The sequence below is a fragment of the Dipodomys spectabilis genome, unplaced genomic scaffold, assembly GCF_019054845.1.
Source record: "Dipodomys spectabilis isolate Male_0828 unplaced genomic scaffold, ASM1905484v1 ptg000004l, whole genome shotgun sequence".
NCBI lineage: Eukaryota > Metazoa > Chordata > Mammalia > Rodentia > Heteromyidae > Dipodomys > Dipodomys spectabilis.
The window spans coordinates 304,697-331,740 of NW_024870681.1; the positions used below are offsets into that span (position 1 = coordinate 304,697).

General features: G+C 44.7%; 1 protein-coding gene and 1 pseudogene across 1 annotated transcript in view; one reads left to right on the forward strand and one right to left on the reverse strand.

Annotated features, from left to right (window-relative positions):
* The window catches only part of Nxn (nucleoredoxin), a 138,767-nt gene that overhangs the window by 43,824 nt on the left and 67,899 nt on the right, over window positions 1-27,044 (reverse strand). The gene's annotated exons all lie outside the window — the stretch shown is intronic.
* LOC122118300 lies at window positions 899-7,914 on the forward strand (annotated as a pseudogene).

Sequence of the window (27,044 nt, forward strand, 5' to 3'; positions counted from 1 at the left end):
AGTCTAACCCCAAAATACATTTAATGGAACCCATTCGACAAGTTTATCCACATTGACTAATATTTGCAAGCTATCATTTGAAAGTGGGAACAAGAGTCACTCCTTAAATATGCCAAAGGAGTTGAGACCAGGAACACTGGAGAGATTCCTAGGGAGGTCATTTGGAGTTTAGGGGAATTTTTGGTTTGGGTTTTCTTCCAGTTAATTGCTTATAAGAGCTCCTAAATGTCAAGTAAAAAACAACAACAACAAATGTGAGAAGTTAACTTCCCTAATGTGTTTATTTAGAAGAAATCAGTTTGTTCCCTGCAACTCTTATGGAGGAAGGGATTAAAACTTAAGACTGAAAAGGCATAGGAAGCCCAAATCACTCAAGCACAAAACAACAGCTGCTGGTGGGAGGCGGGGAAAGATAAGGAACCCCACTGGCTCCTGACAGGATTCTGCTGGCCAGGGCTGAACCACCCAGCTTTCCTGGGTGTGCACAATAGACAGAACAGGGCCCAATACCACAGGGATTGGTTAGTTTTGCGACAGGGAAGTAACCAATAACCATGGTTACTTCAGGCAATGGAAGCAAGACCTCTCACAGCTTATTTTTCACTATGTTTTGACTTTTAGACTTCATAGATATTTTATGTATTAGAACAAAAACAAATCAAAAAGCATGAGGAGCAAATAAGGAAGCCGAGTAAGAACAGAAACATATGAACCTAACAAACTGTAGATGAAAATTATGCAGTCCTTCAAGTTCTGTATTCATCCTTACTTGGATAGAGTCAAAGGGCAAACAAAACTAAAAGAAATCTTGAGCTTTAACTTGGTAGGGCTTTCATTGACCACCACATGGGCATTGTACAAGTGTCTCACTGTGAGACAAAATGAACAGAAACACAGGATGACGACAGTAAGGAAGACAGCATGGATGCTAGCTCCAAACTGAACATCTCAAGATGAACTTCTAGAAATGTGTCTTTGCTCATTCTGCTGAAAGTGTTGAGAAGCAGAGACACATCTAGCAAAAAGCGCATTTCATGCTCCATTCTCAGTTTCTAAGACTATGGGGTGACGCTCAAGTGATGAGTGTCTGCCTAGCAAGCACAAGGCCATGGGTTCAATCCCCAGTAGTGCCAAAAAACAAGGCCCGCTGGAAGGAAGGATTTCTCCACCATAGCAAGAATTCTTTTCTTAGAAAAAGAGCTGATTCCAAAGACTGAAGACCATATAAACTGAGTCTACACATCTCATTCTGTGCAGAAGAACAAGTAAATGCTTAAGGACTGCTGGAAGCAAGTTAAAAGGATCCAAGGGCCACTCTGAAAAGATTTCCAGGGCTGGGAATGTGGCTTAGTGGTAGAGTACTTGCCTAATATGCATGAAGCCCTGGGTTCGATTCCTCAATAACACATAAACAGAAAATGCCAGAAGTGGTGCTGTGGCTCAAGTGGTAGAGTGCTACTTTTGAGCAAAAGAAGTTCAGGGACAATGCCCAGGCCCTGAGTTCAAGCCCCAGGATTGGGGGAGGGGGGGGGGAGGGGGGGAATTCCACCTACCAAATTTGGGATAATTAGAGAATTAAAATATGAGGTTAATGGGCAATTCAATTTAACAAAACTAAACAAGAACAAACTATGACTCAAAGTACAACCAAAAAGAGTATATAGGAGGCTCAGAAAGGACCCATGGAGATGGGGGGAGACTCTTCTTTGTAGAAGAATGCATGTGTCTAAATGTAGAAGAGAGAATTTGAAATGAACATTCTGCAGTGATCATTGTAAAAACAAAACAAAACAAAAAAAGTCAGGAAACAATCATCCACAAACCAATGGATGCTGTATCCACTGGGTAATAAGATAATGGGAACAGAATATTCCTATGATGCCAAAATAACAAATCACTAACTGCTTGTTAAAAGGAGACACTACTGTTACAAGGTAGAGATCAAGTGTTTCAACTCCATATCAATAATGATACAGACTTATTATGTCCTTGGTGAGATAAAACAGGAAGGTATATTTGCCTCTTTTTGAAGCTAACCTGATCAGGAAAGTCTATGAATCTTACCTCCAGTTAACCACCAAAAAAGCTCAAGGCAGAGCTGTGGCTTAAGTGGTACAGCATCTGCCTAGCAAACATGATGCCCTAAATTCCCTGATACTGCCAAAACAGACATCAACCTTAAAGGTATAACTGCATGGAAAGAAACAAGCCAGAGAAAGAAACCACCAGGGTCTTTGGGCCAGATTTTCCACTGACGATCATTTTAACAGAAATCTTAATCACTCCATCTCTCACCCAAGGCCCTGCTAATTAACGGGTTGCCTAAAGGAGCAAAGAAGAAGCTCAGTGTGCCAAGCTACCATGCAATCTCCTGAAAACGTAGATATCCTAGAACTGCCCAAGTTTGTCCACTGCCTCAGGGAAAGTCCAAATGCCCAACCTTCTCACCTCATTTAATGCTGGTGAAAAGATAAAGAACCTGAAAATTAAAGAGCTGATCTGGCATATTATTTCCTGCTCATGCCTCTCACAAAGGCCAGGCTCCTGAGTCCCAGACCTAGAAGCATACCTGGGTTAATTTAAATTACATGATGGAATTAACAGGTCATCTTGTCCACATTTACTGAGCAGATGAGAAAACCAAGGACTGGAGAAGTCCTGCCTTAGCAAATATCATCCATGCTCCATATCCTGTGCTTCCTTACTATTATGATGTGTTTGCTTGGATCTTTCTGCATTGGGGAGCAATGTTTTCTAGGCAAAGGAATGAGCAGCATCTTAGGCTGGCTGTCAGAGTTACGTTTTCTATAAAGCAATCCCACTCTGTCCCCTGCAAGAAAAACTTTGACACTATCTTTCCAAATTAACAATGTTCCATTCTAGAAAGTTATTCTACAGATATGTATGCCTGGCTATGTAAAAATGTTTGTTGTAGCATCATTTGGAATAGCAAAAGTCTAAAGAAGGAATGAAACACACTGAGAGAGTATTGGCTATGTGAATTGTTATATCCACTCAATGAAATACAATGCTGGTATTATAAAGACTGAAGCAGGACAAGTCAGTATATGCTGAGAGGGAAAGATCAGCAACATAGATTAATAAGTGGTTTTTAAAATCAAGGCTGGGGGCTGGGAAGGTGGCTCAGTGGTAGAATGCATGCCTTGCATGCATGAGGCCCTGGGTTCGATTCCTTAGCACCACCTAAGCAGAAAAAGCCGGAAGTGGCGCTGTGGCTCAAGTGGTAGAGCACTCGCTGTGAGCTAAAGAGCTGAGGGACAGTGCCCAGTCCAAGTTCAGGTCCCATGACCAACAAAAAAAGAAAAAAAAAAATCAAGGCTGGGAGCACGGAAGAGCACTTGCCTAACATAGCAAAGGCCCTGGGTTCTATTCCTAACACTGAAGAGACATGGGTATTTTTATTAAAAAAAAGAAAAGAAAAGTCAGGAATTACTAATGTACATGTTCACAGATTAAAATCTGAGGAGTGAAACTTGATATTTCTTTCAGTATACCTTTCTTTTCTAGACAACGTCTTGCTGAGGCTGGCCTCAAGCTTGGTGTATAGCTCAGGCTGGGTCTCAAACACCTGATCCTCTTGCCTCAATTGCCCTAGTGCTGTTTATTTTATTTTATTTTTTTTATTTTTTGGTCATGGGGCTTGAACTCTGGGCCTGGGCACTGTCAATCAGCACTTCAGCTCAAGGCGAGCGCTCTACCACTTGAGCCACAGCGCCACTTCCAGCTTTTTCTGCTTATGTGGTGCTGAGGAATTGAACCCAGGGCCTCATGCATGCAAGGCAAGCACTCTACCACTGAGCCGCCTTCCCAGCCCATGCGGTTAAAATTTTAACCAAGTGTCTGTAGTTCTGATTTTACAATTGAAGAAAAGAGGGTGGTGAGTCTCTTCTTCAGGAAAAGCCTGGAAGCCTCTAATGTGGTTCGACTTCAGTCCAGGCCCTAACAAGTAAAGACTTTTGTGCTGAATCAGTAACTCAATGGCTGAATGTGAACTAATCTGAGTTTGCTATCTTAGAATTCATGTTCTTAGTGAAACAAATGATGTGAGCCTGGGTCAGGGCAAGGCCAACATTGACACACTGCGTTGCTGAACACCCTCAGCTTGGCGGGCCTCGGGCTGGGGCTGCCGTCAGACACTGGAGTAGAAATACTTTACAGCAAGGAAAACCAATGCAGGCTTTGTCAGCAAGTTCCCCCAGCTGCCTCAAGAAAATGCCTGCCAGTCCCCCCTCAGTTACACTCAGCACAGGGCTTTGCACAGCCACCAAAGTACAGCTGCACAGCTAAGTGACACTGAAGGGTGTTCTCTTAGCCTGGGAGAAGAGAAGAACAGTTTACTCTTCTGGTGAATCCCAAGGCTGTGACTCATAGAGGAAGAAAGGCAGCTGGGGAGACTCAAAAGCCCAAGGAAATGTATTAGTAGCTGATTAACTGGCAAATGGTGTTCAGAACCTGCTAAGATACAATGTCGTAAATGCCGTGCCTGGTCACTAATGACCTGCAGACTTCTAGGAAGCGGACTCTTTCTGGAGGACACAGTGGAGACCTGTGCTATACACTGGGCAGAGCTTGAGGAGCTTCCCAGCTGGGGCCCCACAAGAGCCTCAGAGTGACCACCATTCTAGAGCCCACTCACCAGCCTTGATCCTTTGAATAGGTGATTCCCTCCACCAGGGACAACTCTTCCCTGCCCTGTTGCCCAACTCCTGCTCCTTCCAGACTTGATGGGTACCTCAGGCAATAGCAGACTAAGGAAGCCCCTCTTTTGCTCTCCAGGGAGAGCTCGGAACCCTCAACCCCCCCCCCCCCCCACACACACACACATTCGGGCAGGGTTGTTGTAGCCCTCACTGCCATGCAGTTCACCTTGGGAGGCATAAATGAGCAAAGGGAACTATCAGGAAGGGCTAAGGTACTTTCCTTCAGGTCTGTGACTGCAGCAGCACACAGAGGCCTGAGTGCTGGCGCTTCACATGGCCAGGGGTAGGAAGCCCTTCCAAAGCTGGTGCTATCACCCCAGAAGCAAGGTGTCAACGGTGGTAGCACAGTCGCCCTGTCTCAGCCTATATGAAGACTGGCCTCCTCGCAGATAACCTCTGGACTTGGGAGGAACTCATCCATCACATGGTTTCTTTTCTCTCATTTCTTTTCCATTTCATTATTTGTTAGCACACATCTGCTTCTCTTTAAGGGGTGGGAAGTCAGGAGGCACAGGGGTTACATCAAAGGCCAGAGGCCACCAGACAGACAAGGGCAGCTGCCCCTGCAGCTCCTGACATTAACCCAGGAGGGACTCACCAGGCACTGGCTCTTGCTCTGTGATCAGGGAGCTCAGGGTAAGGCTCCAGGGGGCTGCCCAATGCATCCCCACTCTCCCTCAACAAGGGCTGGACAGTGATTTGACTGGGGGGGGGGGGGGGGGGGAGGGCTCTAAAATGCCTGAGCTGCCAATAGGGCATCTGCTCAAGGTGTTCTGCCCAAAGCTCATGTCCCTGTGTACATCCATGTAGCTTAGACTCTTGAGTACTGTTTCTGCAGCTTTTACCCTTCAAACTTGAGCTTAATGCTCTAAAAGCCACTGGTGCATGCAGCTCTCAATACAAACACTTAGGAAGCAGCTCTACCCGCTTAGGAGGCAGCACCTCCTTCTGTGGATTTCCTGGAGACATGAGTGGAAAGGAAAATAGAATATGCTAAACAGGTGGAATTCTGACATTGTTTTTTATTTCCTCTGGTCTTCAGTATTCTGTAGACAATTAACTACTCAACCCTGCCAATTCTCCTTCTGTGTGGGCAAGGGACTCTTCCTCTTTTCCTTGATCTCAACCACAAGTGGCAGAAGTGTGCCCTAGTGTCCAGGCAGCCATGCAGATGCCCCTAGGAAGAGGTAATCCAGAGGGACTTCATGCTTGCTTTAGCCAGCAGTTCTCAACGGGGGTGATTTTGTGTCCCAGGGCAGGGGGGACAAATAGCAATGTCTGAGGACATTTTTTGGTTGTCACAACTAGAGACAGATGTAGAAGTTGGGGATGTTCTACAGGCCAGGCACAGAGGCTCACACCAGTAATCTCAGCTACAAGAGAGGTAGAGAAGATCAGATGACTACAGTTTGAGGCCAATCCTGCAAAAAATCCTCCCCATCTCAATTAGTAACCCTGGCATGTTAGTGTGTACCGTAATCCCAGGTACACAGGAGGCCTATACAAGAGGTGATCCAAGACTAGGCCTCGGCAAAAAGGCAAAACCCTTCCTGAAAAGTAACTAAAAGCAAAAAAGAGCTGGGGACATGGTTCAAGTGATAGAGGGGCCTGCCTAGCAAGCATGAGGCCCTGAGTTCAAGCCCCAGGACTGCTAAAACAAAACAAAAACAACAACATTCTACAAGAGTCAGGAAGCCCCTCCACAATGAAAAGTGATCTGGCTCAAAATGCTAATGTCAAAAAACACTAGGGCCTCTCTGCTGAATTTCTTTGGTTTCCACTGAGCCCCAATTACTTCCCAATTCCAATTCTCCAGTACAGAAATGGAGTAATGGGTTAATGAGACAAAAAGGAAGTTAACTCAGCACAGGCTAGTTCTAGGTGGGTAGTAATGAATGTCCTCTGTGATTCCGAGATTCACGGGCAGCATTACAGATCTTGTTATTCTCTGGTGGAAGCAACAAGGAGTAGGAAGGGTCAGGTGAATGAAGACCTCTGTGCCCACAAACATTAATGGCTTGGAGCCGCCATACTGGCAGGGTCACACACTTTTTGTGTGTGTGCGTGTGTCGGTCGTGGGGCTTGAACTCTGGGCCTGGGCGCTGTCCCTCAGCTCTTCAAGCTCAAGGCCAGCGCTCTACTGCTTGAGCCACAGCACCACTTCCGGCGTTCTAGTGGTTTATTGGAGATAAGAATTTCGCAGGGATCAGGACTGATCCCATGCTTAGCCCCGCGCCTAGGACTTTCGGAACCTGAGGTGCTGAGGAAAGCAGAAGAGTACCTGCGACTATCCCAGGTGAAATGTATCAGTCTGTCTGCACATACTACAGAAACCAGCAATGCAGTCATGTGCCTAGACCTTGCAGCTTCCTATATGAAGTACCCCTTGGACAGGACTTATTTAATTAAACTTTCTGGTTTGAACAAGAAGATGTACCAGAGCTATCTTAAATCTTTTGAGTGTTTACTGGGCCTGAACTCAAATATTGGAATAAGAGACCTCAGTGTACAGTTTAGCTGTACAGAAGCAGTGAACATGGTTTCAAAGATTCTACAAAGCTATGAAGCCAGTCTTCCCCAGACACAGCAAGTAGATCTTGACTTATCCAGGCCTCTGTTTACTTTCAGCATGCAAGAGTCTAAAGCTGAAAGTGGATAAAAACAAAATGGCAGCCACTTCGGGTGTAAAGAAAGCTATATTTGATCGACTGTGTAAACAGAGAAGATTGGAGAGCAGATGGACAAGGCACCTGGAGACTTAGGTAGTCCACCAAGGAAGAAAAAGAAGATGGTTGAACTACCAGCTACGGAAATAGAGAAGGTAGAAGACATCCAACGTAAACTACAAAAAGATGAAGATCTGACACAAGATTATGAAGAATGGAAAAGGAAAATTTTAGAAAATGCTGCCAAGGCTCAAAAGACAACAGCAGGGTGACTTCTGCTTCCAGATTGGTATCTGCTTCTGTTAGATAGTAAACCGTTCTCCAGAAAGATTTGAGGGCTTTGATGAAGTTGGTTTGAACTTTCAGAACAAGGTTGCTCACCATTGCCTTAGTAGCAAAGAAACCAGAACACTGACAAGTTCTGGACAGTGGACTGGCTTTTGACATGAGAACATTACATCAATCACAGTGTCTTACATACTCTTGACTCCACAAGTCTATGCTGGAATTGCAAGTCATATTTTCTGTTTTAATAACTAATGACAATCTGGTTTTATCCTGAATATATATTTTAGGCTGAATGGAAAAAAAAAAAAAAAGAATTTCGCAGACTTTCCTGCCTGGGCTGGCTTTGAACCGTGAGCCTCAGATCTCAGCCTCCTGAGTAGCTAGGGTTACAGGGGTGAGCCATTGGCGCCCGGCTTTTTTTTTTTTTTTTTAATCATGGTTATCTCTACAGCTGGAGCCATGTTTGGGACTGGTATTCCCCAACAATACACATCTGACAGGCCATCTGCAGTACCAATGCAAAGACTAGTCTAGTATAAGGAGATAAATAAGCGATCCTTTCCTCCTACCATGTAAAGAGAAGTTGGCAAATCATTTGGTCTTCAGCTATGAATTGTAGCAAATGTATTTGCTTTCCACCCGCTTCCTGATTGGGAAAAGTAGATGGTGTGCTAGCTAAGAGGGAAGTACACATTTCTCCATCCCAGCCTGGCTGTGCTGTGCTGCTGATGAACAACACTTAGTCACTCCCAAGCCTGTAAAGTGCTCTTAACAATGACATGCCATACCATGATGCATCTGTGGTGCGGCTTGCTGGATTTCCTGGGAAACTTGGGGGTGGGGAATGGGGGAGGAACGGGACAATTTGGACATGCTTGTAAAAGTATGTTATGCATGGAATTTCACATACCATATGTGCTGTGGCAAATAAATAAAAACTAAAGAAAGTTGAGAGTTGTGGTTCTAATGCAGAACAAAGAAGGCCTGAAGTGATACCAGCTGTAAGTGGAAGATGGGGAGAATGGAAGGTTCCACTACTGAGCTGAGTCTTTCAGCCAGGCTAACAAACATAGGCCAGGATATTGAAGCAGAAGGGGAGAAAAAAACGAATCAGATTCCCACAGTTTCAGGACTCAGTCCTCAACACTGACACTCCCCCCCCCCCCCCCCCCCAAAGCCTTCACCACTGCTAGATGCCAATCAACAAACCCAGGTATAGTTGCCTATGCTTTTCTAATTGGCTACAATTCGGAGTTCCAGGAAGTTCACACCTTGGGCTTGATTACTTTGCTTGAGTGACTCTTGAACTCAGGTGAGTTAGTATTGTTTTTTAAAGATGGCATTATAGACCAGTCTCAAGCATGAAAACTACAAAGCAGTGAAGAGGAACCTGGAGGAGAAGCACTGAGCTGCAGGGATATGGAGGGGCTAGAGATAAGAAATGAATGCCCGAGTAAACAGACTCCCAAAGTAAAGGTTAAGACGTGAAATAACATCCATTGTCAAAAAGAGAACTACTGAAATTTTATACCAGTCAGATCTAGTAAAAGTGGGACTGGACAAAGACAATGCAGATTGTAATATAAGCAACACTTGTTTGCTTGAGGTGCTGGGGATTGAACCTAAGGGCCTGCCAAATGCTAGGCAATTGTACTGCTGAGCTATAACCGCAGCCCTTTAATTTGGTTTCCAATCATATCTCAGAGCTGCTGTGTCTTCTGCAACTCTCTCTCTCTCTCGTTCACTCGCTCACTCGCTAGCTCGTCAGTACAGGGTCTTGAACTTGGGACCTAGGTACAGTCCCTGAGCTTTCTCACTCCAGGCTGGCACTATACCACTTGAGCCACAGCTCCACTTCCAGCTTTTTACTGGTTAAAGGATAAGAATCTCAGACTTTTCTGCCCAGGCTGGCTCTGAACCATGATCCTCAGATCTCAGTCTCCGGAGCAGCTAAGATTACAGGTGTGAACTGATTTACAAATCTCTGTTAAGGGCTGGGAAGGTGGCTCAGTGGTAGAGTGCTTGCCTTGCATGCATGAGGCCCTGGGTTCGATTCCTCACCACATAAGCAAAAAGAAAAAAGCTGGAAGTGGCGCTGTGGCTCAAGTGGTGCTCTCTTCAGCCTTGAGCTGAAGAGCTGAGGGACAGCGCCCAGGCCCAGAGTTCAGGCCCCACGACCAGACCCTAAATAAATAAATAAATAAATAACAAATCTCTGTTAAGCCCAGGAACCCAACTCCTTGACAACAACACAACACTATCTATTGATTATTCTTTTCATAACAAAGTCATTCCTTATTTATATGGAATAATTCCAGCCCAGGGCACATTCTAAGCAATCAAAAGTAATTCTTAATATATTAAACAAACATATTCTTAGTATGTTAAACAACTACTGGGTGAACAGTGACTATGTTTTTAAAATAGCTAAATTTACTAAGCATTACTAGGTTCCTTCCACATGTGAAGGAAGCTCTGTGCTAAAGGCTGTGGATATCAAGACAACTTATACCTGGCCTTGACCTTGAGAGTCTGATCCGTAAGAACACGTTCACAAACTATTATACAGGATAATACAAGTACAAAAACTGGCTTAGAAGAAAGAGAAGTTAATATATGTAAAATACTTAGAACAGTGCCTGGGGCTTATACTTCCTGTCACATAAGCACCAGCTATTTCATTATTTAATCCCATTGCAAATCAGAGTCAAATGATAAGGAAAGAAGCCACAGCACCTGAGCTGCTTTTAGAAGAATGAACTGGAGTTGATGGAACAGATCAGGAGTGGGGTGGGGAAAAGTGTCCAAGATGGATCAAGAGGTAGATAAAGTCCAGTGCCTTTGAGAAACTGCAGAATACAAAGCCTTGGAGCTGTTCAGGAGCACAGGGGAACTGTGGAGACTATGAGGCTGAATCCTGGAGGGCTAACTAGTATGACTCTAGTTTATGACATCTCTGATACAATCTATAGGATAGGAGGCTAGACCTAAGTGCAAGCAGGTAAGGCTATCCCTGGCTAGCTGATGAGTCTAACCTAAAAGCCTCATCTGAAGCCAGTACTAGTGGCTGATGCCCGTAATCCTAGTTATCTAGGAGACTGAGATCTGAGGATTGTGATTTGAGGTCAGCCCTGGCTGAGAGTCTTATCTCCAATTCACCACCTAAACACCAGAAGTGGAGCTGTGGCTCAAGTGGCAAAGCACTAGCCTTGAGCAAAAAAAACTCAGGAGCCGGGCGCTGGTGGCTCACGCCTGTAATCCTAGCTACTCAGGAGGCTGAGATCTGAGGATCGCGGTTCAAAGCCAGCCCGGGCAGGAGAGACCGTGAGACTCCTATCTCCAATAAACCACCAGAAAACCGGAAGTGGCGCTGTAGCTCAAGTGGTAGAGCGCTCGCCTTGAGCTGAGGGACAGCGCCCAGGCCCAGAGTTCAAGCCCCACGACTGACAAAAAAAAAAAAACCAAAAAACTCAGGGATAGTGCCCAGGCCCTGAGTGCAAAACCTGGGACCGGCACACAGACACACACACACACACACACACACACACACACACACACATACACACACACACACACACCCTCACAAGAGCTGAACTCAGCCTTTCTGTATCTGGAAAGAGCCAGTGGGTGCAAGCCCTGGGACCAGCACACAGACACACAGACACAGACAGACACACACACACACACATACACACACACACCCTCACCAGAGCTGAACTCAGCCTTTCTGTATCTGGAAAGAGCCAGTGGGGTGTCTGTTTCTGGCCACCAACAGAGGGCAGCAAAAAAGGATGATTCAGGAAGAAAGAACCTGCCTAAGTATGTGTGGTTCAAGCCAAAAGTCTCTGGAAACTTCTCTCACAGGTATGGAATTCAACCACAGCATCCACTGTGGTGAAGCATCGTATTGGCTTAGGAAGCGAGTGACGAACAAAAGGACATTGACCCTGCAAGGAGAACCTCTCAGTTGTGTTTTGTTTGGGTAAGGATGGAAGCTACTTTTATTCTAAGCAAATCTTACAAAGCATCAATTTCAGGAGTAAGGTTTCACTGAATACTTTTTTTTAAATAGTGAGATTGAAGTGATTTTGTGTGTGTGTGTGTCAGTATGATGGGTAGAGCCCAGGGCCTCATGCTCGTCTATATGTGGTATTGTATCACTGAGCTATAACCCCAAGAAATGATTCTCTCAATAAAAAACAAAATATCTTCATTCAGACTACATGCCCTGGTCAGGGTCTCCAAAGCCAACACACACACCCTTAAGCAAGCTCTTTTTTTGAAGGGAAAGGAGAGGGAATTGTCTTTCCATTTCCTCATATATAAAATCAAAGAATTTAATTAAATAACTTTGAACTAACCACCAGATCTGAGGTTTATGATAAAGCTATGATTAGGGCACATAAAAGGAGAAAACATCCTAATAAGTACTTCTTTGTTGTCTGTTCGAGCCTTTCTTAGTTAACTAATGAGTTATACTTTTCCTGGAGAGAAAATCTTGGAAAAGACCCATTTCCCCAACAGGACAGCATTTCCTGCAGTTCACATGTGGTAGAATATTTTTAAAAAAATAAAATAAAAATAAAAAAGAGCGATTGAACCTAGCTCAGCTAGGCAGGAAAAAAAATTAAAAATAGGATTTATTTTTTATGATTTAAACTAAACAATCAGACCCAAAATAGAGAGACCACAAAAACCTCACAGTTTGCCAAGTGGCTGTGTGAGCAAGTATACTCAAGACACTGAGAGGGAAAAGAAGCAGGAAGAAAAGAGGGACTGCCCCCTCCATCAAAGGGAGGAACTAAGATCTATCACTCAAATTCCTTACACATGGTTAGGAGCAGAGCATCTTTTCTGCCCAGGAAATAATCTAACTATGCCAGGCATACAACTGGAATTTCAACACTTGGGAGGCTGAGGCAGGAGAATCACAAGTTTAAGGCCAGCCATATCAAGACTCTAGCAGCAGCTGCAGCAGCAACATCTGACCGTGAAGTTTACATAACTTTAAGGTGGCACTTGGTCTGATGATAAAATCGACTATCAATGAGGTTCTCCTTCACCAATCTTATAGTGCCAAGAGCATGCTCAAACCAGTCTCTGGGGACTCAAACTTCTGTAAAGTTCCCCAACCAATGCCAGGGAACTAACCCCTGACCTATGCTCTGGACATACACACTTTAGGTCATCAAAAAGCATTACATATTGGGGCCAGGAGCTGGGACAAAGAGTACAGCCTGGATCCGAACGACAGCTTTATCTGTGACTGGTCATGAGCTGTCTTCCTGGGAAAAGTGAGATTGAAAGTTGGTCTGTTTATGTTCCTACATAAATAAACCTTGCAGGACATAAAGAAACCTATGTAGTTATGTAGGATGACCAGTTGGACACCAGTTGTCCAAACCCACTGAACAGAGCACTTCAGAGATGAGCACTTTATCACAGTAAATTATACCTTAAACATTCATGCACAAACAGAGGAAAGAATATCATTTGTTCCTCCATCTTCAAGGGGTAAAGGTAATTGAAAATTTCAGAGTGAATGAATGCAGACAGGGAAAGGTGCTTGCCTACTGGATGTGTCCACCTTTCTGCAGGGACACCTCTCCCCCTCCCTGACATTGTCTATTATTGTTCTGTCTCCGTGACCCACTTCAACTTCCTTCTACCCAATTTCCTAAGCCAGAGAACTGGGATTCCTTCCACATGCTTCCCTCATCCTCACTTCTCAGTCACTTCCCAAACAGCTCGTGAACCTACTCCTCTCATCTCCACCCCAAATCCAAAGCCAGAGCCTGTGTCCAAGTTGCTACACCTGTTTCCTGACCAATTCTAATCTGGCTCCATTCTAATCTGACTTTTTTTGGGGGGGGAAGGGGGTAGATACACTTAGTCACAGCTCCACTTCTGGCTTTTTTAGTTGCTTAACTGGAAATGAGTGTCTCTGGGATACCCCAGCTGGCTTTGAACTGTGATACTCAGATCTCAGCCTCCCAAGTAAGTAGGATTATAGGCAAGGGCCACCAGCTCCAGGCTTCAATATGTCTTTACACAATGATCAAAGCCTCCATTTAAAAATTCAACAGGACTTGTGGCTTCAGGAAAGAGGAGATGCAGGACTGGGATGACAGCTGCTTGCTCCTTCTTACCATGTGATATCCCTTCACCAGACGCAGAGCAGAAGCCAGCTTCATGCTCTTGGATGTCCCAGCCTTTAAGACCATGGAACCAAAGAACATCTGCAGTACTGGGTTTTGAACTCAGGGCTTTATACTTGCTAGGCTGGGCCATGCCTCTCGCCCTTAAACGTCTATTCTTTACATATTATTCAATGTTGGGTATTTTAGTACTTTAACAGGAGACTCGGCAAGAAACCAAAACTCATATGACTGGCTTCATTGAAGCAGAGAGGAAGACATGGAGTCCACATGGACAGAGAGCTGCTGGAGGACAAGAGGACAAGACAGAACAACAGCCCACCTGCCCTGCTCAAGCAAGCCACAAGAGTCCACAAGCCACCTGGTACCTGCTCAAACCTATTCTGTAGCTGAGAGTTAAAATGCATAGTGAAGAACTTAACATCTGCAATTCTCAAAGTATGAAAAAGGATCACAATACGGTTGTCTCTAATGGCTCTGGATTAAAATAGCAAAAATCTTAAGAACCAAACCCTTCAGTGGGGCACTGGTGGCTCACATCTGTAATCCTAGCTACTCAGGAGGCTAAGATCTGAGGATTGTGGTTCAAAGCCAGCCTGGGCAGGAAAGGCCAAGAGACTTTTATCTCCAATTAACCACCAGAAAACTGGAATTGGAGCTGTGACTCAAAGTGGTAGAGTAGCCTTGAGCAAAAAAGCTCAGGGACAGCACCCAGACCCTGAGTTCAAGCCCCATGATCAAAAACCACAGGGCTTAGTGGTAGGGGGCTTTCCTAGCATGCATGAAGCCCTGGGTTCGATTTCTCAGTACCAAATAAACAGAAAAGGCCAGAAGTGGGCCTGTGGCTCAAGTGGTAGAGTGCTAGCTTTAATCAAAAGTGCCCAGGCCCTAAGTTCAAGCCCCAAGACTGGCAAAAAAATTCACAAAGCAAAACTGAGAAGAGAATGCAGGGACAGGCATGTATATGGGCTAGAAGCCACTGTACAAAGAAAAATTGCAAGGCACTAGGTCTCAAAGACACTGCAGGAAGCTGTTAGCTCAAGACTGGGCTGTGGCCAGCCCTCTGGACACAAGGAGGTTATCACCTCCTCAGAGATGAGGGGGAGGTCTAAGCTGATAGAAGTCAATCCCCAGGGGAACAGAGCCTGAGAACCTGTGGGAATGCAAGGAAAGTGACCCGGACTCTTCCTGGCTGTTGATACCAAGGGATGGAAGCCAACAGGGTCTCCAGGGCCATGGAGTACTAGGAGAAGCTGGAGGGTGGGTGGTGGCCTCTCCTGAGGAAGGGCGGAGGAAGCATAAAGTTGCTACTCCCTCTTCCTCCCTATTGTGTGGTCATAACAAATCTATAGAATTGGAAACTTGCCATTAGAAGTGGAAAGGACCAAAACATAAAATAAAAGCCCTGTGTGGATCTGTCGTACCTTCCTTTCCAATGCCTTCTTTCTCCACACCAACACGGGCAAGACTGTGCCAAGTCCGGTGCAACTTGTGGGTAGGGACAGGAGGGAAAAACTGGGAGAGAAGGAAGGACTGATGCTGTCCAAAAAGAACTGTACTCATTACCTGACTTATGAAATGGTAACCCTTCTGTACAACACTTTTATAATAACACTTAAAAAAAAAAAAAAAAAAGAACTGTGCTAAGTTGGCCCAGAGGAAGAAGATGAAGGAAAGTGATTTGTTCTCGCTAAATCCTAGCTTCTGAAGCACCAGGACCTTGAATGCAGACACACTGCCAGGCAGAGGCCTTCCCTCTGCCTGGGTCCCCCTTAATACCCAGGCAGAACTCCTTATGGACTATGACAGAAGTAGTCTTTGTTCTTGGAATTTAACCAGCACAGGCCTCAAATTTCCATTACATCCCCAGCTCTAAATTCCTCCAGCACCACCTTCATGACCTCAGGCTAAAGAAAGAAAAGAGGCAACTCAGAAACATCCCCCTCCCCCCTGGCTAAGGAACTCTTGCTGTTCTCCGAGAGATCATCAGTGGGCGAAGCTCTGCTGTGTGTGCTTGCTATCCACAAGCCAGGCCCAGCACAGGGCATCCAGGAAGGGCCACAGACTTGGAAGCTCACTTGGCAAGGACTTAAGGAGGGCCTGTCCCTTGAAGATCTAATACAGAAATGGGGGCAGGCAGGCTGTGAGACCTTGACCTGATCTGTGCATGAGCACCCTTGAGACAAACTGTGTACTGTGGTTAACAGTGAGTGGTGGGTATGATCAGAAAAAGGCAACACATGCCAGGACTCACACAGACAAGTTGTGGAGCTGCGTCTGGCACTATCCAGGAAAAGGTGAAGTTCTTGTGGACAGAGATGGGATGGTCTCTGGAGAGTTATACGGGAGACAGGCTTTGCTTCCTTTCTTCCCTGCTTCCTTCCTTTCCTCCTCTCCTCCCTTCCTGAGTAGTGCTGGGGATTGAACCTAGGCCTCATAAATACTAGACCCATCTATCTAGCTTTAAAAAAAAAAGTTTCCTAATTTTGGTTTTTCTAGCCACCAAAGAGGAAAACTCATTTAGACACTAGAAAAGGGATGAATAGTTCATTGTGAATTAATAACCAAACTGAAGGGATATCTAACTCCAGCGTCTCTTGGATGTCCAAATACAATAATTTTCTAGAATGTGAACTCTTGAAAGACTGATAATTCCAATTACTAAGCTAGAACTTATATGAAACAAGGGCAAGTTTGGGGCATTTCTCCAGATATTTAGCTGAGGAAACACTTGAAAAAGTTTGCAAGAGAAAACTGAAAAGAGAATCTTCTTGTAGGAGCCCTCTCACTTAAGATCAAAAGAGACATCAAATTCCAAGCAACCCAGGGCCAGGCCTCCTCCTGAGTGGCATGAAAGGGTATAAGGAGGCATTCCATGAACAGGCAAGGTTTTGATGGAAACTACATGAGCAAGGTGTGTGTGTGTATGTGTGTGTGTGTGTGTGTGTGTGTGTGTGAAAGAGAGAAAGAGAAAGAGAGAGAAAGAGAGAGAGATGATGATGATGATGATGATGATGATGCTGCGGATGGAACCCAGGGCTTCAAGAGCTTCTCACATACTAAGCAAGTGTTCTGTACTGGGCTATACCCCCAACCCTGGGTATATTTAAACATAGCAGAAGGTAGGCTCAGAAAGGGTTAAGTACTTCGCACTCCATCTCCTACTTCCCATCTCTGTTTCTCCAATTCCCCACCAATTTGCCACCAACAGTCTCTGAAAGAGAACTGTTTCCTTTTTTTCTTTTCTTTTTGCACATGCTCCATTCTGAGGAAAAGGCTCCAAGCTCATCAAGGAACAGCAGGACTTGCTTTTGATGTTTTTAGACAGTTCTAAACAAAGGCTACAAATATAGTTCAAAACCCTGGCACAGAACCACATTAACAGCAGATGGAGGTTGGGGTGACGTCTCTGCATTTAGGACTCATCCCATCCAATCATGGTGCTGGATTCCTCAACCAAAGCAGCTTCTGGTCCCCAGTGTCAGGCAGCCTGGACTGTACTCAGGAAAGCTAGGCAAGGCTATGTTCTTGTACAGAATCTCTCTTAACATTATTCTTGGCTCTCCTAACATTCCTTTGGCTTTAAAAAGTCAATAAATAAAGCCAGTAGAAGAGTCCCTGACATCCAGGCTGGACTAAAGGAGTGGGCCTTTACCAAGCCAAGGGGAATATTCAGTCCAGGGAGAATATTCAATCCACTCTGCTGGACACCTGACACTTTCACATGATTTCTCCAGGGGAAGCCAGCAGTATGGAGGGAGGCTCTGCTATAGGAGAATCAATGTTGCTAAGCTACCAGAAGACACTGTAGTGAAGGAATAACCTGGGACACTAAGCATGAAAAAATATCAGCAACAAAAAAGGAAGGAAGGGACAAGGGAAAAAAAAATCCCAATTGGACAATGACTTTAAAGATTGTGAAGGGAAATTGCTGACTCCTTAAAGTTTGAGTTCCAGAAGCTATATGAAACCCTTTCCAAGAACCACGATAGAATACATACAGATGCATAGGAATAATAGCTCATGGCCTGGTGTGTGGAGCTTCACAGTAGAGAATTTGCCTAGCATGCAGGAAGCCTTGGCTTCTATCCCTAGAACTGAAAATAAGACAAGAGAAGAGATGAGGGGAAAGGAAGGCAGGGAAGGGAGGTAGGCAAGCTTATGTCACTACTCTGGATGAAAACCAAATAGGGAAATGTCTTCATTTCATTCTATTAGTTATTCTAATATTTTTACCTGGCAATCTGTGTGCAAATATTTAATTTTGGGGGGGGAGTCATTTGTGGGGCCTGAACTCTGGGCCTGGGCGCTGTCCCTCAGCTCTTCAGCTCTACCACTTGAGCCACAGCTCCACTTCGGCTTTTTCTGCTTATGTGGTACTGAGAAATCGAACTCAGGGCCTCATGCATGCAAGGCAAGCACTCTACCACTGAACCACCTTCCCAGCCAAAGACTTAATTTTTTATCTAAGAATCTAATAAGTAACATGCCAATTGACCTGGCCAGGACTCTCCCAAGGAAGAGACCACAGTAAGGAAGGTGGGAAGGTGGGGGGGGAGGGAGTGGGGAGACTGCATACCAAGTTCTGCAGTTAGTCACAAGGTAGTATCTGTCTGAGTGGATCCAGGAAGTGGCCATTCATACCCTCTGGTCACCTCAGCCAACAAGAAGGAAATCTTTCGGCACCACCTATTTGGAGATTTTCCAAATCCCAGACATTTTCAGGCCTTTATTTCTTGCAGTGAAACCATTCAGCTTACTTCTCCCATGTGAAGAGGCCAAGAAAAGAATCCCTTTTATTTGTCAGAACTAGCCATAAGGTAAACAAACACAATGAAAGAGTGTGCAGGCCAATTAAACAGGAATGCAGGCTCTGGCAGCTATGTGACCCACTTTTTCCACTCACTGCCTGGGAGTAACCGCCCTTACACAGTGGCCTCTATGGCTTGGGAGGTTGGAGGGCTTTCTGTGTGTTTCTACAATCCTGCTCCACCTCTTTTCCTTAAGAGAAAAAGTAAAATTCTCACCTAATTCCCATTCAATGGAAAGGAAGCAGGACTGGAAGAACCTGTCTTTTAACATCCTAGAGGCCTAGGTTTGAACCCTTGTATACTATGAACTTCAGCGTGATACCTTACACAGAGCAAATAGAGTGAGCCTCACCAGGCCTCACTCCCTCATTCACAAGCCAGAGATGTCTGCAACCCTAACGTGGTCACTGAGATGACCAGAGGGAAGCCTCCCTGATCAGAAAGCTGGTGGAGGTTGCAAGGAGCTCTGCCTTTAACTTAGGCTCAGGCTACACTCAAGGGACGGGTACAGATACCTTAGAGGTACAGAAAAGGCCAGAAGGCTAAACTGAAGGAACTTTACAATTAACAGAATAATCTACATCTCAGAATAGGGGTAGAACAAGTTTTAATTTTTTTAAATTTAACACACACACACACACACACACACACATCAAAGGAAACCTTCAAGGAAACTACCAGCCCTAATGAACAAATCCATGAAATGCCAGAGGGGTTTCTAGCTGCATTAGGACGTGTGCATAAACATGGAGACATTTCATACACAAATCACAAAAACCAGGAAGCTGGACATTCTTTCAAGCCTTTTAGCACAAAGAGCCTTGTGGTTAATGAATTCATTCTGGTCAGGAAATAGGTTCAAATCTCCACTCCCCCACCCACCAACTAGGTGACCCTTGACTTCCGGGGAGGATTAAGTGAGAAGATAGAGCACCGAGGCAGGCCCGGAGTGTGATCAATGCTTAATAAGTGATGAAGTTACCATTGTGGCACCGCCCCCAGACACTGTGAGCCTGACACCTGGAGTGATCTGCAATTTAAGGCAAAAAGCAGACTGGAGGAAGGAGAGATAAAAGAGAAACAGTCTGACTAATCTTGGAGGGCTGCAGAATGCAAACCGAAGGTGGTGCCTGTGGTCTCCAGTCTCAGGCAGGGACTGTTTCAAAGTTCGGTGTGAGGAGCCACACTCCAGTGCTTTGTCTCTGTTCCCCAGGACATATGATACACAATGTCCCTCCCACTCACAAAGAACAGGCAAGAACACAGACAGGGCCCTATCCTTCTCACTAAGCAAAATGCCCCAGACCCAAACTGAGGAAAACACTAACTTCAAAACAACAAAAGCCGACACCTCATGTGTAAAGTATCTTAATTAAACAGTGTCCAACTTGCAAATGTGAACTCAGTGTCTGGACCTACTTATTAGGAACTGAACTTGATTAAGAGTAAATCCCTCTTAAGAAGAGCAAAGAACCCAGCAATTCTTCAGCACATCAAATGCTATTCTCAATTATCCTTTTTCCTGTGAAGTTCACACAGTACCAGCAGGTGGGAGATAATTAAAGTTTTTATAAAACTTGTTTTACATGCCTCTATTGGAAAGCTTTTTTGTTCCACAAAGCTTTTCCTTATCCAGCCCAAGGATGGACACATCAAGGAAAACTTTTTTTCCCTTTTCCTCCCCAAAAGAATATAGTTCTGTGCCAGGCACAGTAGTTTATACTTGTAATCTTAACTGCTCAAGAAGCTGAGATCTACAGGATCTTGGTTCAAAGCCAGCAAAGCAGGAAAGTCTTCAAGATTCCATCTCCAAAATAACTTAGAAAAGGTTGGGCTGGAAGTGTGACTCAATTGGTAGAGCACTAGCCAAGTAAGGACAGGCTCTGAGTTCAAACCCTGATACAAAATGATAATGTTTTTCTCCTTGCATCTGGGGTTTGATGGCTAGAGACAGATGAGCATGAAGAAAGTAACCGACGAAAAGAACTATTTCTCTTTATTCATGCTTACATTTTATAAGGGAGTGAGTTTGGTTTATGTATTCTCCTCCCATGCCTATCAGGGGAATAGAATCTGTTTCCATTTGACAAGATTTATGGAACAAAGACAATCTGAGGAGCTCATACTTGCTACACCCCACAGCATCACAAACCCTCCACCTGCCAGAAGTGCTGACTTGGAAAGTTTGTATTTTTCCCTGTAAATCTCTTTAACTGCAGTCACCTGATAGCTCACCACCCTGCTCACACATGTGACATCCACATAAGCCCTTTCCAGTATACAAATGTTTCCTGTCCCTTCTTAGGTAGTTTTTTGTTTTGTTTAGTTTTGGTCAGTCCTGGGGCCTGAACTCTGGGCCTGGGCACTGTTCCTCAGCTCTTCAGCTCAAGGCTAGTGCTCTACCACTTGAGCCACAGCACCACTTCCGGCTTTTTCTGCTTATGTGGTGCTGAGGAATTGAACCCAGGGCCTCATGCATGCAAGGCAAGCACTCTACTACTAAGCCACCTTCCTAGCCCCCTTCTTAGGTAGTTTAATTAATCAAGTCTTCCAGGGTCCATTCTGCTGCCTCTAACAAGCCTGGCATCAAACAGCTAATGGTCCTATGCCATGGATATCAACCAAGAAGATGCTCTGTCTATATGGAGATGAGGACAATGGTGTTTCTTTTCAGAAAGGGGCATGGAGGCCAGGCATGAGTTGTAGCCCTGTGTTCAATCCCCAAATAAAGAAAAATAGGAAGAGAAGGGGAATGAGAGAGATGGAGGGAGAGAAGAAAGGAAGGAAGGAGGGAGAGAAGAAAGGAAGGAAGGAGGAAAGAAGGAAGGAAGAGGCAATGTGGTAGTGAGAGAATAACTAGGATGTTTAAACACAGGAGACTCAAATTTAAGAGTTGGTCTTTTGCTTCTAGATGGTTGGGAGACTACCATGCACAACCCACTAATTGTAAGTTTGGACATTTTAAATGGACTCAACTTTCAGGTTTGACTTTAAGAGGGAGAAAGTTAATGTAAGAGCGGATTATGACTGAAATGTTACAGTCACTATCTCTTGAGCATTTCCCAAATTTGCCCTGTGAGCTCTTCTGCCACTGCGTGGTCAGGGCTTCCTAACCCAAACACAATCTTGCCCTGAAGCCTCACAACCCTCATTTCCACAAAGGAAGACCTAGATAGCCCTCTGGGCAAGAGTCTGCTTAGCAGGTCTCCTAATCTCTGCTCTGTGGAAGTATTGTCCTGTACATTACAGAATGTTTAACATCTACTCAGGACATATCAGTAATATGACAATCAAAAACATCTCCAAAAGTCAAGCACTGATGGCTTATGCCTGTAATCCTAGCCACTTAAGAGGCTGAGATCTGAGAATTGTGGTTTGAAGCTAGCTGGGACAGAAAAAGAAAAGTCCCTGAGACTCTTCTCTCCAATAAACTTTGAAAAAAAAAAAAAGGAAGGGGAACTGTGGCTCAAGTGATAGAGTGTAGAGACTAGCCTTCAGTAAAAGAAGCTCAGGGAAAGTGCCTAGGCCCCCAGAACCAGCACAAAAACAAACAAACAGGGCCAATGCCCAGTCCCAGCACAAACAACAGAGACAGGGCCCAGGCCCTGAGTTTAAGCCCCAAGATGGCACAAAAACAAAAATGTCTGCAGAGCACAGTGGCACATTTTTATAGCAGTGTAACTCTATGCATGGTACCATTATGTCATTCTGTGGTAGTTATTTTTCTGCTGCTGAAACAAAATACCTGTGATAATCAACATTAAAAGAGGAAAGGTTTATTCTGGCTTAGAATTTTGGAAATTTTAGTCTATGGCTGGTTAGCCCTAATGCTTTGGTCCTGTGGGAGTCTGTGCCACACAAAAGAAATGCATGACAGATGATCACTTTGTGGTGGCTGGAAAGACAAAGAGGAAAGAGAAAGGGCAAGTTAAGTACTACCCACTATTCCCTTTAAGGGCACCCCTTTGCTTCTAATGGCCAGAAGGACTCTCAAGGTCTTAAAGGGAAAACCCTTAAAGGTTCACCACCTCCCAACAGTGCTAATCTGGGGACTATGACTTTAACAAATAGGCAATTAGGGAACATTCCAGATGCAAATAGTAGAGGTAATGTGTAGCTCAATGGTACAGTATGTGTCTAGCATGTACAAGGGCCTGGATTTGAACCATAGCCACACACAAAGCCAACTCAAATCAACAGTGTGTACAACACAGAGAATAAGCCCTAATGTAAACTGTAGGCTTTAGCTAGTAATGTACCAATGTTGGCTCATCAACGGTAACATTAGTGTTCCACTAATACCAGATGGTAATGACAGGAGTAGCTATCTGAAAACTTGCTATACTTGCTGCTCATTTTTCTGAAGATTCAAAACTGTTCTAAAAATAGTTGATTAATTTTTTAAAGTCTCCATATGTCCCTACAGGGCAAAATTGTTCTGTTCACTCACTGCCATAGAGTAGGAGCTGTGGTACTCCCATTCAGGCAAAGAACATGGCATCAAAGTGGTCTCCTTGTTTTCTCAAGTTTATCAGCACCATGAATCCAGAGGCTACCTTCACAGCTTTGCCTCTGTGTTCTGAGCTCTTCTGGGGAACCTCTGCTTTACAGGACTGTGCAAACATACTCCCTTATAATACATAATTGAGATGTTATTGCAGCAAGTTCAAATCTGTCTGCAGAAAGCACAGCACAGCACATGAACACGGGAACTGTGAGGAAACCCAGATCCCTGCTGGATGCCAACAGGTCACCTTCGGGGTCTCCTTGAATCCTGGCTCTCCCTTTTACCTGTGGCCTGATTTCTTTTTCCTTTCCCCAGTGCCCTTGATAATTCATCTTCTCTAAAGGAAGGAGAAGAAAGAGGCTCCCTGAAGAAGCAGAGAAATGAAAGATGATAATATAAATCAGAAGAGACTGAGGACTGGTACCACAACACAAGCCAAGGTGTGAGGATAAAACACAAGTACAGATCCCCTACATCTCCAAAAAATAAAAAAATCTTCCTAGCTTGCCATGGTATTTCTCTTAATTGTCAACATGAAGAGACTAGGAAGCACATTTCTGGGGGTTTCTCTGAGGGCATTTCCAGACAAGATGAACTGAGGGGGTATGACCTGCCAGGAGTGTGACTGGCACCATCCCATCCAGGGGTAAAGAATGTCTGCCCTCAAGGCCCACGAAATCCCTTTTAATAAAATTAGCTTACATTAGTTGTACAGTGGGGGACCTTCATTGTTACATTTCCACACATGTTTACAATATATTCCACTCAATCTCACCCCATGAAATCATTTTTTACATGGCAGGGCAGACACGTATGCTTCTCGCTGTTGGCAGCCCTCGGTGGCCTGTCTGTTTGTATTGATAATTTTGTATGTCCTGGAATGATGTTATAGATATCCAAATGGCCCTTGGCAGAAAAAAAGGTTCCCCACCCCTGCATGGGCCTGGATGGATTAAGAGGGGAGGGGGACAAAATCCCTCAGCACAGGCTCCTGCCCGCCACTTCCTGGCTACTGTGAGTGAGCAGCTTTCCTCTCCCATGCCCTCCTCCATGCTTAGCCTTACCACATATCCAGAAACACAGAGCCAGCTGCCTATGGACTGAAACCTCTGAAGCTGTGAGCCAAACCAAATCTTCCCTCCCTTCTAACAAGCTCAAAAAGAGGCTCAAAAAGACCTCATCTTCCCTGGGTTGGCTATTTTTTCCTCAACAATGTCACTATCTTCTAGTGAAGGACTCTTAGGGAAAAGAGCCTGTGTGGATTGTTCCTAAACCTCCCAGGGCTTCTGGGAGGACAAGTTGGCTCAGGTATACAGAGCTCTTAACATGGAGCCTGGCACGGGACATGCTTACCAGATGGTTTTAGCTGTTATCTTTGAGTTTCAACTTCACTTTAAACGAAAAATCTAAACAGTCATTAAACTACAACCCCTGGCCCCCTGCTCCCCATTTCTCCTGTCACTAATACAAGCCCAAAGAATTTTTCGTGGAACTGACATCTGGGTTCACAGGCAAAGCTATTCCTGGTAATGGAACCTTCTCATCTAGTTCCAAACTCCCTTACACCTTCTCCAACACCAGTTCGGAGACAGAAGGATTAAGTAGACCTGACTTTGAGTCCCCTGCTATCTCTCACTTCTCCACGGCTGCAGCTCACACCAAATATTCTTCCTTTCCTTTCAAACCTATCCCTTTCTAAGCCTGTCTGTTCCGGCTTTCACCTCTCATCACAAAGTCCCTGCAGCCGATAAACACAGGATCAGCAATGGAAACCCCAGCCTGTTCAACAATAGTGCCACTGTCATACACACGTGAGCTTTCGTGAAAGCCAGGGATTGGCAACTCAGGGCTGCCATGCCCAGGAAAATTATTTCCTGTGGGAGAAAGAAAACAACCTTCAGCTAGTTCCTGGCAGGTCCCAGGCAAACCCAAGCCAGGCTCACTGCAGAATGTGAATGTTCCATCTTTGGGAAAGAGAGGTAGAGGTGAGGGCTGTTCTCATTCTCAATCTTTTCAAGGGGAAGGCAGTTGGGGAACAGAACGGGGGATCAAACCTAAAGCATCATGCTGAGGATGTATCTCAGTGGTAAAGCACTTGCCTAGCATGAGCTGAGTTTAATCCCTAGTATTGCAAATGGGGGGAGGAGGGGAGGGTGTGTATCCAGGCCCAGCTTTTTCAACACTACATAGGAGACAATCAATTAGCAAGATAGATTGTGTGGATGAGAGACCAAAAAAAAAGAGGAAACTCAATTTCTTTCTGAAAGTACCTTTCAGGGTCAGATGGATTTTTACCCCATCAGTCAGTACAGAAAGGCAATCACTTAAATCTAATAAGGGAAGGAAAATGCTGGGCAGCCTGGTTGACATCCTGCGTGTTCTGCTATTACTGAAAGGAAATAGAGAAATTACAGACAGCATAACCTATTAGCTTCTTAATGCCTGGTCCCCTGGCAATCAGCAAAGATTTCTTCAGTATGGTGGGTTCTTCAGCTCAATGCTAAATGAATTCTTGGTTTAAGGAGGACTTGACACTCTGTGCCTAGTAGTTCTCCAGGTACTGAATTGGCTTGGCAATATTTCATTTTCAAGTAACTATCCACACCTTCTGGCGTGAATGTCTTCTCTCCCCTCCCAGCCAGGCATTTTTTGTGTCTCCCTGGGTCCTTCCCTAGGCTCTCCAAGGTGGCAATTTGCCTTGCTAAGGGCTCTGAATTTCTCAAGTTCAGCACTAGGGACTGGATCATAAATTGTGGGGGTGGGGGGACTGTTCAGTGGATCACAGGGGTATTTAGCAGCACTTCTGTCTCTTATCCCCCTGCCTTCCCATGACTGGACCAATATCCCCAAGGGACAAAACTGCCCCCAGCTGAGAACCTCTGTTCTGAGCATTGTGTCCTCTCAAGAAGTACTCCTCTTCACCTCCCACTGCCTGGAACATCTATGGATCCCATCCTGGCCACCTAACTCCTACTCCTTTGTCAGGAACCAGTCTGGATGTCACCTCCTCTGAAAAACTACTTTTATTCCCTCATCCTCTGCCAAAACAAAACAAAACAAAACAGGTAGGGCTGGGATGTCTCCTCTGCCTGCCCTCCTCCCTCTGTGCATGCTTTTTCTCACAGTTCTGACATGATGGTGTTGCAACCGTCTCCTTCCTTCCTTTAATAGCCCATCTAGCCACTCACTAACTTAACAAACAGGACTGGGGGCCCTTACATTCTAATAAAGAATGACAGTCAAATAATAATTAACAAGTAAGTGGCAGCTATCATTAAGAGCTATAAAGAAAATACTGTCTGTGTCTGGTAGTACATTCCCTGTAATCCCAGCTATTTAGAGGGCAGAAGTTTTAGAATCTTGGTTCCAGGCTAATGAAGGCAAAGCTAGTGAGAACTGATCTTAAAAACAAACAAACAAACAAATGGGCTTGGTAGAGTTCAAGGGATATGTGGAGTGGCTCAAGTGGTAGAGTACTTGCCTAGCATGTTTAAGGCCCTGGGTTCAATTCCTACCACAATAACAAAAACTATCTGTGTATGTATGTGTGTATATATATATATATATATATATATATGTATATATGTGTGTATATATATATATATATATATATAATGTATGTGTATATGTATGTATGTATTTGTCTCCCTACCAACAAAACTTAGTTCCTTAAGGTAAAGACTACTCATTATTTTATCACCAGAAATTAGTACTGATTCTAAAAAAACAAAACCAAGGCTAGGAGGATCTTGGTTTGAAGCCAGCCTGGACTGGAAAAGTCAGTGAGATTCTTTTTTTTTTTTTTTGTCGGTGGGGCCTGGGCCGTGTGGTGTCCCTCAGCTCTTCAGCTCAAGGCTAGCGCTCTACCTTTGAGTGACAGCCCCACTTCCAGC